Below are 17,055 nucleotides of genomic sequence, written 5' to 3'. Positions count from 1 at the left end.
ATTAAGAGCCTAATATATTTATAGGAAAAAGAAAGCTTCTCTCGGAGAGACAGAAGTGGTTCTGAGTGGTTTGCCAAAGACTTTGTTGTTTCTAGGGACTTTTATATAGGAAAACAACAAAGTGAGGCAGGGCTCAGGTGGAGAAAACATGGAAACACCCAGTGTGGGCGTGAAGTGGGACAGAACTGTGATCAATCAATAAGATTAACTATCAGGCAAAATTGATTAAGTTAGGGACAAGTGGGGAAGCAAATTATATAGCAAGCAGGCAGGCACATAGAGCATCGCCTCTTCTTATAGGGGGTTGGGATGGTGTCTCCTGGAATTAGAGAGTGGTAGAGACCTGTCTACAATATCAGTCCTTAGGTGTGGGTGTATGTGTTTGATCTTTTTTCTTGATACCTAGCCCACAGTGGGAGGTGTCTGTCTCTACCTTAGGTACAAAGTATCTGGGCTTCTACACTGGATCCTTTGAGGGCTTAGACCTGTATGAATATATACAATATTTCTATCAAACTGAACTAGCTATAACAATCCCTCCTCTTAACAAGTAACCCAAACTGACATGAGGGAGTAATAGGCAATGATCAATCTGGCTTCTACAGGGTGAAGGGATTCATAGTTGATCAGCAGTCAGAGATACTCTGCAGAGATTGTATGTAATGACCTCTATACATACCAGATATTTGTATCTTGATGAAGTATACAGCTTTAAGTCTGGAGCTGACAAAAAAGAAAGAACTATGTATGCATTGTCTAAATAATACAATTCTTAGGGTAATTATGAGTACATTGAACAAGGATTTTCTTCAAAAGAGCTAGTAATGCCTTTCTATAAGGAAAATTCCAGGGAATTGTACAATATGACATATCACTGGTTTGTCATTTAATCTTGAACAGCTTCTTAGACATTAGCAGAAAGATCAGGAATGTAAGCATTGAATTTTTACAAATGCATAATTACTTCCTGTGCTAAGTACCTCCTATCTCATGGATACTGAGTTTGGAGGATGGCCTGTTTTACTGAGTTTAGCTTTTTTATTTATGAGAGAGAGAGAGACCAGCTTCAGTGTCATTTATGGCCCATTGGGTATAGCTAGTTATGGGGCTGGGGCTTTAGCTCAGCGGCATAAGCGCCTGCCTTGCAAGCAGGCAGTCTTGAGTTAGATCCCTGGTACCAATAAAAATGAAAAAAGACCAAAAAAAAAAAAAAAAGGTATAGCTAGTTAAGGGCTTGCTATGGATCACAGAAACTTTTCTGTAGACTGAGTCTGGTGGATCCCAGTATAAGGAAGCTAAAAAGAATCTAGTATATTTGTTTTTGTGTTTATCTAAATGATGTCTTAGGGTTTGGAATCCCAAAGGCAAAAACCAAGTTTAATCAAAGCATATGGAAGCATAATATGATCATTATAGTTAAAAGTTCAGTTTAGAAACTAGTTCTAAGCAAATTCATCATACAGTATTCAGCAAGTTGTCTCCTGACTGATGATCTGTATTTCTGATGCAAAGGCTGTGTATTCTGGCCACATTGAACTCCAAATATTGTAACCCCAAATATTGAATATTATCATCCAAATATTGTGAATCTTTTTCCAGTCTTCCTCACAATCCAAAAAGTTGTATTTTTAATCCCACTGAGTCATTATTGGAATCCTAAAAAGTTAATTTCAATCTATCACCTCCAATGCCACTCACAGAGAGTGTAAAGACACCAAGACACATTCAAAGTTAAGGACATCCAAGAAGTACTAAGTCCAGTCCTTGCAAGGATGTAAGGACAAAAGCCTTGATCCCAGTGTTTCCTAGAATTTATTATCTTGTGAAGGAAGAGGTAGATTGAGGATGTGTGACGGTGAGGATGATGAGACCTATGTAACTAGAGCTGACTAGCCAGGTAGAGAGAAAAGTGTCTTTGCAAACTGCACAGAGAATGACACACAGAAGAATCAGTCTGCGAAAGTATAAGCACAAACCTTTTAAAGACAAGGAGATTATACAGAAACCATTGTTCATTTTCTGTTAGTCGATTCTAAATACTCTGTAATGCTGTCATTCTCTTAAATGGTTTTACATTGTTTTGATATACTTAATGCTACAGTATACGAAGTTGTACTCAAAGACTTCAAGGAAAGAGTCAATATGGTAACTACTTTTGGGTCTGAATTATCTGGTGGTGAAACACTATTCTGCTTAAATGGTTATGTTTTGATCTGCGCTGTTTCGCTGTTATGCCCTCTTTTTTATCAATCTCCACTCCATTATTTACTTTTTTATTTTTATCCATTTAATTAAAGGGAAAAATAGCAGGATATAATATAGTAACCCACTTTGACTTTCTATTATCTCGATTTGAATCCCTGTATTACTCTCACCATCTTGTTTTTGACTGATGTTCCCCTATTCTGTTTTGCTGGATAGTATCAGGTTCAAAAGTTTAGGCATCAGCTGTGAAGATAATGAGATTCATTATAACGCCCATTCTCATTGACTTTTATCTACTTTTGAAGACCTACAATGTCTCCAATGTTTTGGTTTTGTCGGTTTTGTTCTTTACTGTTTTGTTCAATTGTATTATAACTAATGATATAGGCAATTCTATTAGAGATAGCGGGAGGCATTATGGTAACCATTGTTGATCACCTTGTATTATGTTTTTATATTATCTATTATATCCACCCTTTTGACTTGACCGATTCTGTTCTGTTATGTCTCATTTGGTTTTACTCTCTTCCAAAAAAGCAATAAGAACCGTGGGAGCAATGAAACCCAAAATGTGTAATAGTCATTGTACAAAAGAGAGGAAAAGAAAGTGCTCTAAACTATATAACTGCATGTATATTTAAGTGTATAAGATAGAAAATGATATCACAGAGTTTTATTGGATCTTTGAACAGAACTGTTTGCAGTATCATTGTTGGAATGTCCACTCTACAAGCTTTAATTTTGTGACTTGAACAATTATTTCTAAGATGGCAATATATAATCCATTAACTAATGATTTCCTACTGTTCATTTTTTCTTCTGTAAATCTGTATAACTTGTACCCTGTCACTGTTTTATTTTTTTCTCCTTAAATAAAAAATTAAAAAAAAGAAGAATCAGTCTGCATAATCCAATTAAGTAGAATTGTTTTTGGAGGTTGTTTCTCCCATTTGTCATCTGTAAACATTTGTGTCCTGGGACTCAGATCCTCTTTATTTCCAGGCTCATCCCCAGTTGGCATTCCCAGAGCTGACTAGCTCTACCATCCACTGTGCTCCTAACTTTAACACAGAGCACTATGCAAAGAAACAGGAGACTATCTGATGGCTCTAGAGTTACACACCAGAAACTAGGCTAGGCTTATTTGCAATGGGTAGAGCCAACTGAAGAGAAAAGGAAATTCCATAGTCGAATCTATACATATCAACATATGAAAATAAGCCTCAATAAGATCAGTGTTGCAGAAATGGTTCTTCATTCTAGAGGAATCAAATGGTCTCCTAAAAATATAAAGAAAAATTTGAGAAATTTCAAAAATCCCCAGGAAAAATTAAATTCATGTCCTTGAGTAGTGTGGACCTAGCTACATTTGAGGAGATGGTGTGTTCTGTAAGATGATCTTACCTGTGGCTGAAAACAACAGGTGAACCTTGAACACCATGAGAAGCAGGAACTCTCATCCCTGAAACAAGACACAGCAGTGATGATGATGACCCAGGTGAGGTGCAGAGCTGGGCTAGGAGATAGAGGTATCTAGTTTCCTAGGATGACAGTGACTATGATTTCCATATATACAACTGAGGAAAATGTATGAAATCTATGGATGAAGACATAACTTCAGCTTTGCTTTCAAGAAGTGTGCATGTGTGCAGATGTGTGTTTCAAATAATCTTGTTCTCTTCAGTATACACTTGCTTTATAGAGTGCAATGATAAAATGAATAATTATAATAGACATATATCTGACTCTTTTATAAAAATTTATTAAATGATATGTGACATATAAATACATAATGAAGAGATATAAGGTTTAAAAATTATTAACACAGAAATAGGAGAACCAGGTTAGGAAAAAATGAATATTATTAAATAGGAACCTTTTATCTTAAACATTATTCTTTATTATACTGACATATAGGTTGAAACCTGTACAATTTTTAAAATTAGATTTAGAAGAATGTTCTGAGTGTTACTGGTAACTTGAGACCATAGAAGTGTGTGTGTGTGTGTGTGTGTGTGTGTGTGTGTGTGTGTGTGATTATTTTTATTATTATTTAACGTAGTAAAATACAGCAGTATTATTGAAGATAGTAAAATACAGTATTATTGAAGGTAGTAAAATACAGCAGTATTATTTAAGGTAGTAAAATACAGGAGTATTATTGAAGGTAGTAAAATACAGCAGTATTATTGAAGGTTGTAAAATACAACAGAACAAAGCCCATCAATACAATGCTGTGAAGTTGGTATTGAATTTCACAGCAGGATACCCAGATGACAGTAATAGGTACCACAGTATATGTTGTTATCTTCATAACAGCTGTCTTTCACTCAGGTATAGCAAAGTAAAATCTGATATAGAACATCACAAAATCTATCAAGAATATTGAATAGAGCAATACAATTAATCAGAACAAAGCAAAACGGTGATAAAAATATTTGACTTCAAAAAGATGGTACAAGGAAATTCCCAATATATGCTATATTGCATATGGTCATCCTCCCTAGAGATGCTCAGACACCTGGCTCCCATTTTATAATGGAGATAGGGAAGGATGTTTGATTCTCAGCCCATGTGCCACTAGGCTCATGACTGCTTACCAGGGAGGCAAGCTGGTACCTTTGTGGCCCAGCACCCTAGGTTCAACCATGGTGTGGATTTCAGGAGATGCTGTCTGGTTGGTTCCCTGAAACCTGCACATTTGTATTAGACAGAGAGAGAGAGAGAGAGAGAGAGAGAGAGAGAGAGAGAGAGAGAGAGAGAGAGACAGAGAAAGAGAGAGAGACAGAGAGACAGAGACAGAGAGACAGAGAGCAGGGAGAGAGAGAGAGAGAGAGAGAGAGAGAGAGAGAGAGAGAGAGAGACTAAAGAAAGATAACAGTGAAATTTACTTCATAACTTCCTAATTTAAAAGTACATACATTATTTCCAGTCACATAACATGAACAGAACGAGCTCAGCAAAGTCCCTGTACACTCATCTGAGTCATATCTGGCTGCCCCTCTTCCTTTACCTTAACACAGAGCTCCTCATGCTGCTGGGCAGAGCCTGGGAATGAGGTCTCCTGAGGGAGCTGAGGAAAGGAGAGAGCTGCAAGGTCTCAGACCATGTGCAGAGGGATGGAAATAATTTAACTTTGTAACCTGAAACATTTATCCCTGCCGTAGACAATTGTTCCTTATGAAGAGAAAAGTAAGAATGTTTTTTTAGAGAATGATTATGTGACATCAAAAGGAAGCTGATGCTTCTTTCAATCTGGGGAACTGTGCTGCCAGAGGGAGGGACTGGGCTGATGGCAGGCTGAGCTCCTGCTAACTATCCTGAGCCCCAGGAGAATTTATGATCATCACTCCCAGTGGTCAAGAACCTCCCAGCTTCGAGCCACACTAGACTGGGCTCTGCAGGTTTCCGGCCTGCCTAAGCTATGCCCAGGGACCTTCTTTCAATCCAGGGATCTCTGATGCCAGAGAAGGGAACTGGGCTTCCATTGGGGGCGTGGGGGGGTTCCTGCACACAATCCCCGGCCCAAGGAGAGTTAAAGACAATTGCTTGCAATGGTAAAGGACCTGCCTAGCTTCCAGCCACACTAGACTAGGCTTGGGAGGTTTTGTTACCAGACTAGATTACAAGCAGTGAACTTCTTCAATCAGGGGGGTTGAGAGCATGTAAAGTGAGCTCCAGCACATTGGTCCTTGCCCAGGGAGAGCTTTGGACCACCATCCACAGTGGTTAGCTGCCCAACCCGCTTCCTGGAACACTGCAGGTGGCATGAGAGGTCCTATGGGCCTGATTGGACCATGCTCAGCAACCTCCATTCAGTCCCAGGAGTCAAGGGCACAGGAGATGATTTCCAACATGCCCAGGTGGAGACTTGGAACAACACATGACAAACGGAAATATGGGAAAATGGCAAAATGAAAGACCAAAGTACAATCTACAAACTCCGGCCCATTCCAAGAAATCCTACAAACCATGTACATAGAAGAAAATATATGCCACACACCTGAATTAACTGAAATAAAGAAGCACCTCGGGAAGTTTTAAAAGAATTCAAACTAGAAAACTTCCAAGTAAAAGAAGAAATGATAAAAGTAATGAGTGAAATGCTGAACACATCTAAAGCAGACACAGTTAAACATTAGAGGGACAAAAAAAAAAGAATCACTGGATGAACAAAATAATAAACAATCAGAATACATGAAGCAGATTCAAAGAGATATGCTGGGAATCAAAAATTCCATTGAAAGAAGTCAAAACCACCTCAACAAAAGTGAAGATAGAATTTCAAACCCGTGAAGACAAACAAGGTTGCAGTTAGTGAACAGGAAAGGAAAGATATTTACAAAGTTACAAGATAGCAGGAGACAGCAATTAAACAGTTGCAACATAGTGCAAAGAAAAACAACGTAAGATTGATAGGAATAAATGAAAAATAAGGGGATAACACAAATGACATCAAGAGCCTATTTACAGAAGTAGTAGCTGAAAATTTCCTAAACATGAGATTAGAAATGGAGATTAGGATTAGTGAATCATATAAAACCCCAAATCGCCAAAACCAAAATAAAACTATACGCAGACATATAATAATCACCTTGCCAGAAATCCAACAAAATAACAGAATATTAAAAACTGTCAGAGAGAATAGAAAGATAACCTATAAAGGCAAATCTATCACAATTACTGCAGATTTCTCGTCATGAACAATGAAGTCAAGAAAAGAATGGAACAAAGTATTGCAGATCTGATCCGCCTCCCCATTCCAGGCCTTGCTTGGAGGACTATGGAGTTCTAAGCAAGCAGGCAGGCAACAACTTTCCCCGAGGCCAGCTTGGTTTGGGACCTTCGTGCCTTCTGGGTGCACTAAATAGCTACAAAGGCATAGAGTGCCTGCATCTGCTTCTCCGTGTGCTTAGAGGACTGTGGACTTCTAAGCAAATAGGTGAGTGCCACAAGTTCCAGAGGCCTAGCATCCTGGGATAAGTGTCCCGCACACTTTCCTCCTAGTCCAGCTTGTTTGGGACCCTCACACTGTTCAGGTGCACTGGAATAGCTAGGCATGTTTTAGGCACTTGCATCAGCCTCCACATTCTGGCTGTGCTTGGAGAACTGTGGAGTTCTAAGCAAGCAGGCAGGTGTGCACTTTCACCTGAGTCCAGCTTGTTTGTGACGCTTGCATCTTCCTGGTGCACTGGAACAGCTGGGTGGGTCTGGGTCGCCTGAATGTGCCTCCCCATTCCCTGTTGTGTTTGGAGGTCTGTGGAGTTCTAAGAAGGTAGGTGAGTTCCACTGGTTCCAGAGGCCCAGAGGCCTGGGGGAACTTGGAGCTGAGGGCATAGAAGAGGATTTCCAAGAGAACACTTGAAACACAGAAATACAGGGAACTTTCAAACCTTGAAGACAAGGTTGCAGCTAGTGAACAGGAAAGGAAAGATATTTACAAAGTTACAAGATAGCAAAATGAAAGACCAAAATGAAAGACCAAAATACAATCTCAAACCTCCAGCCAATCCCAAGAAACATTAAAAGTGATTGATATAGAAGAAAATATATGCCAAACACCTTAAATATCAGACATAATAGCAACTGACATAAACAAGCAATGCTGGGAAGCTTTAAAGGAATTCAAACAAGAAATAATCTCCCAGGTAAATGATACAAGAAATGAAAGAGATGCTGAACATATCTAAAGAAGACACGGTTAAAAAATTGAAGGGACTAAAGAAAGAAATAGAATCCCTGGATGAGCAACATAAGAAACAAACAGAATATATAAAGCATATGTACAGAGATAAACAGGAAATCAAAACTCCACTGAAAGTTCTAAAATCTGAGCAATGGAAGTGAAGATAGAATTTCAGACCTTGAAGGCAAGATTGCAGGTAGTGAAGAGGAAAGGAAAGATCTTTTAAAAATAATGAAGAATCAGGAAATAACAATTCAACGACTGCATTATGACGCAAAGAAAAACAACATACGATTGATAGAGATTAATGAGAAAGAAGGGGACAACATAAAGTACTTTAAGAGGATATTTAGATAAGTAATAGCTGAAAATTTCCCAAGCATGTGATTGGAAACTGACATCAGAATTAGTGAAGCATATAGAACTCCAAATAATCATAATTAAAATAAAATTACACCCAGACATATAATAATCACAAGAATAGATTATTAAAACTGTCAGAGAGAAAAGACAGATCACTTATAAAGGAAAACCTTTCAGAATGACAGCAGACTTCTCAGCACAAACAATAAAGTCAAGAAGAGCATGGAGTGAAGTATTCCAGATCCTAAAGTGAAATGTTTTCCAACCTAGACTAATGTACCCTGCAAAACTATCATTCAAAGTTGATGGTGAAATACAATACTTCCATGACAAAGAACAGCTGAAGAACTTCATGAACATCAAGCCAACCCGTCAAAAAATATTGAAACACAGTTTAGATACACAAAATAAAAAGCCACTAAGCAAGGCAGATAATTAAACAGGAAAGAAAGATAAAGATGCAACAGCAGAGAGATGACATCTCAAAAATAAACCAGCATTTAACAGTAATAAACATGTATATAAATGGTCTCAATGCACCAATCAAAAGATACAGACTAGCAGAATGGATCAAAAAACAAAATCCAACCATACGCTGTTTACAAGAAACCTATCTAATCCAGAAGGATACTCACAGACTGAAAGTCAAAGGATGGAAAACAATACTTCATGCAGCAGGAATCAAAAAAAAAAAAAAAAAAAAAAAAAAAAGCAGGAGTAGCCATTCTGTTTGCAGACAACATGAACTTTAAACCAACAATGACCAAAAAGGACAAAGAAAGTCACTAAATATTCGTTAGGGGAAAACTCCAAGAGGAAGAGGTAACTATCTCAAATATATATGCACCAAACTCCAGAGCACCCAGTTATATAAAACAACTATTAACAGAAATGAAAACTCAAATTATCAGTAACACAATTTTAACAGGAGACCTCAATACAAATGGAATTGATAGACATATACAGAATGTTCTAACCAACAACATCAGAATGCACATTCTTCTCAGCAGTTCATGGGTCATTCTATAAAATAGGCTATATATTAGCTCACAGAACATATTTAAACACATGAAAGAGTTGAAATCATCCCTTGCATGTTATCGGATCATAGCACTCTGAAATTAGAAATTAATGATGAAAGATACTACAAAAAGCCACAAACACATGGAAGCTGAATAACACACTCTTGAGTAATCAGTGGGTCACAGAATGAATTAAAGAAGAAATTAAACAATACCTACAAGAAAATGAAAATTCAGATACAACTTACTGGAATCTGTTGGATGCAATTAAGGCCATCCAAATAGGAAAATTTATTGCACTGAGTTCCCACATCAGGAAAACAGAATGAATACAAATAAATAACTTGATGTTAAACCTCAACCAGCTAGAAAAATAAAAGCAAGTCAAGCCCAAAGCCAAAAGAAGAGAGGAAACTACAAAAATCCGAGCAGAAATCAATGCAATAGAGACTAAGAAAACAATCCAAAGAATCAATGAATCAAAGAGTGGGTTCTTTGAAAGAATTAATAAAATCGATAAGCCCCTAGCCAACCTTATAATAAAAGGGAAGAAAAGGCTCAAATGCATGCATTAAGAAATGAAAAAGGTGAAATCACTACAGACTCTACAGAAATACAGAAGATCATCAACACCTATTTCGAAAACCTCTACTCTCAAAGGTTTGATAACGAAGAAGAAATAGACAGATTCCTACAAACATATGAAGTATCAAAGCTAGATCAAGAGGATGTAAAGCTGTTGAATAACCCAATCTCTGTTAATGAAATAGAAAATGTAATTAAGTTCTTACCTACAAAAAAGATCCCAGGCCCAGATGGATTCACTGCAGAATTCTACAAGAAATACAAAGAATACCTAATGCCAACACTCCTCAAACTATTCAATGAAATTGAAAGGGAAGCAATCCTTCCTAAGTCATTCCTGGAAGGAAATATTACTCTAGTACCCAAACCTGAGAAAGACCCAACTAAAAAAGAGAACTATAGACCGATCTCCCTAATGAACACAGATGCAAAAATCCTCAATAAAATATTGGCAAGTAGGATCCAGCAAATCATCAAGAAGATTATACACCATGACCAAGTGGGATTCATCCCAGGAATGCAAGGATGGTTCAACATATGTGAATCAATAAATGCAGTCCACCATATCAATAAAGCCAAAAGTAAGAATCACATGATCATTTCTATAGAGGCAGAAAAAGCCTTCAATAAGGTCCAACATTTATTCATGATAAGAACTTTACATAAAATTGGAATAGATGGTCTTTACCTCAATATAATAAAGGTCATTTATGACAAACCAACAGACAGCATCATACTAAATGGCCAAAAATTGAAAGCCTTTACTTTAAAATCTGGCACAAAACAAGGATGTCCTTTATCACCACTCCTATTTAATATAGTACTGGAAGTACTAGCCAGAGCAATTAGACAAGAGACAGAAGTAAAAGGGGTAAAGATAGGAAAAGAAGAAGTTATATTATCATTGTTTGCAGATGACTTGATACTCTACATAGAAGACTCCCTAAAATCCATTGAAAGACTCTTACATATAATAAATAAATTAAGTAATGTAGCTGGATACAAAATTTATACTCAGAAATCAATAAAATTCCTATGCACTAACAACAAAAGCACAGAAAGGGAAATAAGAGAAACCACACTCTTCACAATAGCAAGCAAAAAAAATGAAATATTCAGGAATTACTTTTAAAAAAGAAGTGAAAGACCTATACTGGGAAAATGATAATACACTGAAAAGAGAAATTGAAGGTGATCTCAGAAAATGGAAAGGTATCTCTTGCTCATGGATTGGAATAACAAACATTGTGAAAATGGCCATTCTCCCAAAACTGTTATACAGATTCAATGCAATCTCATTAAAAATACCATCAACATATGGTATAAATCTAGAGAAATCACTCTTAAAATTCATCTGGAACCAGAAGAGACCTAGAATAGCAAAGACAATTCTAAGCAACAAAGGCAAGGCACGAGGCATCACAATCCCTTACTTGAAGTTATACTACAAAGCAACAGTAGTAAAGTCAACATGATACAGGAATCAAAACAGAGCTGAAGATCAATAGAATAGATTAGAAGATACAACCACAACTACAAACACACTCAGCCACCTTATCTTTGATAAAGGAGCCAAGCAGGTTCACTGGAAGAACAACAGTCTCTTTAATAAATGGTGCTGGAAACCTGGCTCTCCATTTGCTGAAAACTAAAGCTAGATCCATGCCTATCACCATGTACTAAATTAAAATTTATGTGCATCAAAATTCTGAATATTAAAACAGAAACACTAAATCTATTGGAAGACATTGGGTAAAAAACTTGAAGACATAGGGGTAGGTATTGAATTCATGAATAGGGCTCAAACCATATGGGAAATACTTCCCAGAATCAATAACTGGGTTCACTTCTTATTAAAAAGTTTCTGCATGTCAAAAGAAATCTCCAGCATAGTGAAAAGAAAACCCACAAGCTGGGAAAAGATTTTAGTGAACTCTCTCTCAGACAAGGGACTCTTGTCTAAAACATACAAACAATTTAAAAAACTGTGACCCCCAAAATTCAAAGACCAAATCCAAAAATGGGCATCTGAGATGAATACACACTTTTCAGATGAAGAATTACAAATGGCAAATAAACACATGAAAAAATGTTCATCATCATTGGTCAGTAGAGAAATGCAAATTAAACCCACACTGAAATACCATCTCACTCCTGAAAGAATGGCCAGGATCAAGAAAACCAACAAGAACAAATGCTAGAGAGACTGTGGGGAAAAAGGAACTCTCCTACACTGTTGGTGGGAGTGTAGACTGGTACAACCTTTGTGGAGGTCAGTCTGGAGATTTCTCAAAAAGCTGGGGTTGGAAGTCCCCTTTATTTCAACTATTCCACTTCTAGGCGTATTCCCAGAAGAACTGAAAGCATCATACCACAGTGATCTATGTGCATCTATGTTTATAATAGCACAATTTGTAATCACCAGATCTTGGAAACAACCCAAATGTCCATCAACTGAGGAATGGATAAAAAAAATCGTGGTATTTCTATACAATGGAGTATTACTCAGCTATAAAGAAGGATCACATTGAGATATTTATCAATAAATGGGCGCAGCTGGAGACCATACTCATAAGTGAAGTAAATCAATCTTGCATGTGTGAATACCAAATAGTTTCCCTAATATAATTAATGATTCAAATATATAAAAAGTATGTGGTAATCATGATACCCCATTATGTGGCCTTGAAGCCTTATAAAGTTTTCACTTATTAATTGAAAAGGCTTTATTTTGGGCTTCTTGATATGGAAATATTTGAAGTTATAGTATATGAAGTTGTATTCAAATATTTCAAGGAAAAAGACACATACTATGGTAACTACTATTAAGTCAGGGTTTTTGGTGGTGAAGAACTAGGTTGCTGAAAGTGTTGACCTCTATTGTTATCTTTTTATGTTCTCTTTTATCTCAATCTCTCTCTTATTCATGAAAAATTATTTATTTATTTTTATGTTTTTTTAATTAAGGGGAATAATTAAAAATATTAGGATATATTATAGTAATTTTTTGATTTCCTATTAACTTGTTTTGAAGTCCTGTAATATTCCCATTATCTTATTTTGACTGATTAGACTCTGTTCCATTATGTATGATAGTATTCAAGGTTGAGTGTATAGGCAGCTACTTTGAAAGCAAAACGTTTCACTTAGATGCCCATTCTGGTTTGACTATCATCTCCTTTGGAAGTCCTGTAATGTTTACAATGTTTAAGTTTTATTGGTCTTGTTCTTTACTGCTTTGTTCAACTTTATAATACCTAATGAGATAGAAAAAAAATTTTAAGGAAACAAGAGACATTATGGTAACCATTGTTGATAAACTTGTACTCTGTTTTTACATCATGTACTATGTCTTTCTTTGGTTTTGACTGAGAGCTTTGTTTTGCCATATTTGACTTTATCATCTTCCAAAAAAAGTAATAAGAAGTAAGGAGTAACAAAATCCAAAATGTGTCATTTTTTTTTTTTGTAAAAAAGAGAGGGAAAAAAGTGCTTTAAAGGATACAACTGCAAGTGTGTTTAGGGGCGTTAAATAGCTGACCATATTAATGTTTTTGGTTGGGGCATTGAACACAACTGTTTGCAATATATCTGTTTGAATGTTCATTTTATATGCTTTAATACTGTGTCTTGAGCAACTATCTTTAAGATGATAATTGGTGATTTTGTTACTGTTTTTTTTTTGTAGTTCTGTATTACTTGTACCCTTACACCACTTTGTTTTGTGTTGTTTTTTTCTCTTTTTCCTTTTAAATAAAAAAAATTAAAAAGAAGAATGTCTCTTATCACTGCTCCCATTCAACATAGAATGGGAAATATAATCAGGAGCAATTAAACAAGTGAGAAAAAAGGGGTAAATATAGTAAAAGAGGTAAAATTATCATTATTTGAAGATGACATGATACTCTACATAGAAGACACCCCGACTCTATTGAAATTCTCCTAGATACAATGAATTAACTCAGCAATGTAGCTGGATACAAAAATCAATACTCAAAAATGAATACTGTTCTTACATACTTACAACAAAAACACTGAGGGAGAATTAAGAGAAGCCACACACTTCACACTAGCAACCAAAAAAATGAAATAATTAGGAATTAATCTCATGAAAGAAGTAAAAGATCTATACAATGAATATTATAATACCCTGAAAAAGAAATTGAAGAAGATCTCAGAAAATGGAAAGACATCCCTTGTTCATGGACAGGAAGAATAAATATTGTAAAAATGGCCATTCTTCCAAAACTGTTACACAGATTCAGTGCAATCACAATGAAAATACCTCTAACATACCTCATAAATCTAGAGAAATCAATCCTAATTAGATTAGATGGAATTAGAAGAGATATAGCAAAGCCAATTCTAAGCAGCAAAGGCAAAGCAGAAAGCATCATGGTCCCTGACTTGAAGTTGTACTACAAAGCTACTGAAATAAAATCAACAAGGTACTGTAATAAAAACAGACATAAAGATCAATGAAATAGATTAGAAGATACAACTACAACATCAAAAACAGTCTTCCAACTTATCTTTGTTAAAGGGGACAAACAGATCCCCTGAAAGAAAGATAGTTTAATACATGGTGTTGTAAAAATTGGCTTTGCATAGCATGATAACTAAAACTAAAACTAGATCCTTGCCTACCACCATGTACTAAACTTGTCTAAATGGATCAAAGATCTAAAAAACAGAAATAATAAATCTGCTGAAAGACAAAGTAGGTAGAGAATTGGTAGGTGGATTGGTAGGTAGAGAATTCATGAACAAGAATCAAACTTCATGTGAAATACTTCACAGAATCAATAACTGGGATCACATCCCATAAAAGAGTTTTTGCATGTCAAAAGAAATTTCCAGCAAAGAAAAGCAAACCCACAAATTGGAAAAAAATCTTAGCTAACTGTCCCTCAGACAAAGGACATCTGTCTAGGACATATAAAGAATTAAACAAAGATCCGATCCCCAAAATTCGAAGACCCATTCCAAAATTGGCATCTGAAATGAATATACAGTTCTCAGATGAAGACATATGTAAGGCAAATAAATACATGAAAGGATGTACAGCATCATTGGTCATTAGAGAAATGCCAATTAAAACAACACAGATGGCATCTCATCCCACAATAAATGGCCAGGATAAAGAAAACTACCAACAACAAAGGCTTGAGAGGATGCAGGGGGAAAGAACTCTTCCGCCTTGTTGGTGGGAGTGTAGCCTGGTGCAATCACTGTAAAGGTCATTCTGGAGGTTCCTCAAAATGCTGGGATTGGAAGTCCCATTTGACCCAGGAATTCCATAAAGCTTCTGGCATATTCCCAGAAGAACTGAAAACATCATACCACAGTGATATATGTGCATTCATGTTTATAGAAGCACGATTGGTATTAGGCAGATTTGGAAAAACCTAAGTGCTCCATAAATAAATAATGGATGAATAAAGATGTGGTATTTTCATTCAGTGGAGTACTACTCAGATATAAATAATGATCACATTGAGATATTCATAAGTAAATGAATGCAACTAGAGACCATACTCCCAAGTGAAAAAAATCAAACTCACATGTGTAAATGCTGTATAATCTCCCTAGTATAAGAAATGATAAGAGTATATAAGATACAAAAAACTCTATAAATACAGTCAAAGAATAAAAATCTAGTTAAAGGAGAAAAATAGTATCTCAGGGAAATGAGGAGAAAGAAAAAGGAAATCGGAAGAAAAATATCAAAAATTATTTAAATACACTTATGATACATAAGATGTTTGTGCTACAAATTCTATAAGTTCTTGCAACAAAATAGTTAACATTCATAGGACTAGAACAACTGTACCTATTATCATATAATAATCTGAGGAACTCTTGAAGAACATTATGGAAAACAACAACCCGAGTTTTGCTGCTAACACCTTTGTTTTGAAAGCCTATGTTGTTAGCGTTTTGGGCTCCTTGCTAATGTCATTTTTTTTCTTTTTTGTTTTGTGCTTTTCTAGGAATTAATTTTGTTTCATTTTTCCCCTTATACAGAAAGAATAGGTATGCATGTAGAGACTCATACCTGAGCAGAACTAATCCTAATGTTTATGAGAATTTATAACGTAATGTGTGATGAAATGAACTGCTACTTTGAAGAAAAAGTGATACTATAGCATCCATTGGTGATTCTGTAGTGTCACGCTGTGAAATTCAGCAATACTATTATTCTTTGCTCAGAATGACTCTATTCTCTTTTGTATTGCTTAATTTCAACATGTATGAAGGTATAGACATCTATTTTGCAGAGAATGAGAGACATTATCACAGCCATTATTGATTTCCCTGTTGTCTAACTTAGAAGGCCTTTAATGCATTCGTCATTTTGTTTTGATCAGTTTAATACTATTTTGTTTTGTATTAATTCTCCATGTGCAAAGACATGGACAACTATTTGTAAGAAAACAAGAGACAATATGATAAAAATTGAAGGTCTCCTTTGTCTTGCTTTCAAATCAGTGTCTCTTACATTGTTTTCTTCTGATCCATTTTGTTCTGTTTTATTTTACCCTCTTTAAATAAAATTTTAAAAAAAATTAGGTGAAATACTTGAAGTTGTAGATGTAAGAAAGGTTTCCTATACAGAACAATAATTGTACATTCGACAAATGAAATAATCAACAAATAAGTTTAGAAAAGTAAAAATAAAGTAAAAACCAATGTTAATAGATAAAACAGTAATTATTTATCTATATACTTATGCAATTAAATTTGAGATAAACATTACTTGTAACTAGTTTACTTAATCAGCCATTCCAAGTTAATGAACTGCAGAGTCCTTCAAGAAATGTGGTTTAGAACATAGAGGTACCACAGAGGCTGACAGGAAGCCCTGACTCCCAATTTTCCTTATTGGCACCTGCTCTTGGAACGTTTCCTATGCTCTGTGGATACTCCTTACCCTCTGATAATCATGGATGCTCTTCCTGGCTTACAATGCCAGTGGGCACTGGGTACTTTAGGCTCCAGGGAAGAAACTGGAGTGCACTGCTGTGTAGTGTGTTTAGTAACAGATGATGGATGTGCTGTCCTTAATTAATGGGATGCTACTCACTTAAAAAATGGTAAATTTAAGGTATTTGTAGGAAAAATGTGTGCACCCTGAAAATACAAATTTGAGAAATAAATCAGACACAAAAGCTTCACTGCCATTTAAGACTT

This window comes from Cavia porcellus, unplaced genomic scaffold (assembly GCF_034190915.1).
Source record: "Cavia porcellus strain 051 isolate PalLab524CR breed Dunkin Hartley unplaced genomic scaffold, mCavPor4.1 scaffold_8, whole genome shotgun sequence".
Taxonomy (NCBI): domain Eukaryota; kingdom Metazoa; phylum Chordata; class Mammalia; order Rodentia; family Caviidae; genus Cavia; species Cavia porcellus.
Note: the sequence above shows the minus strand (reverse complement) of the source record.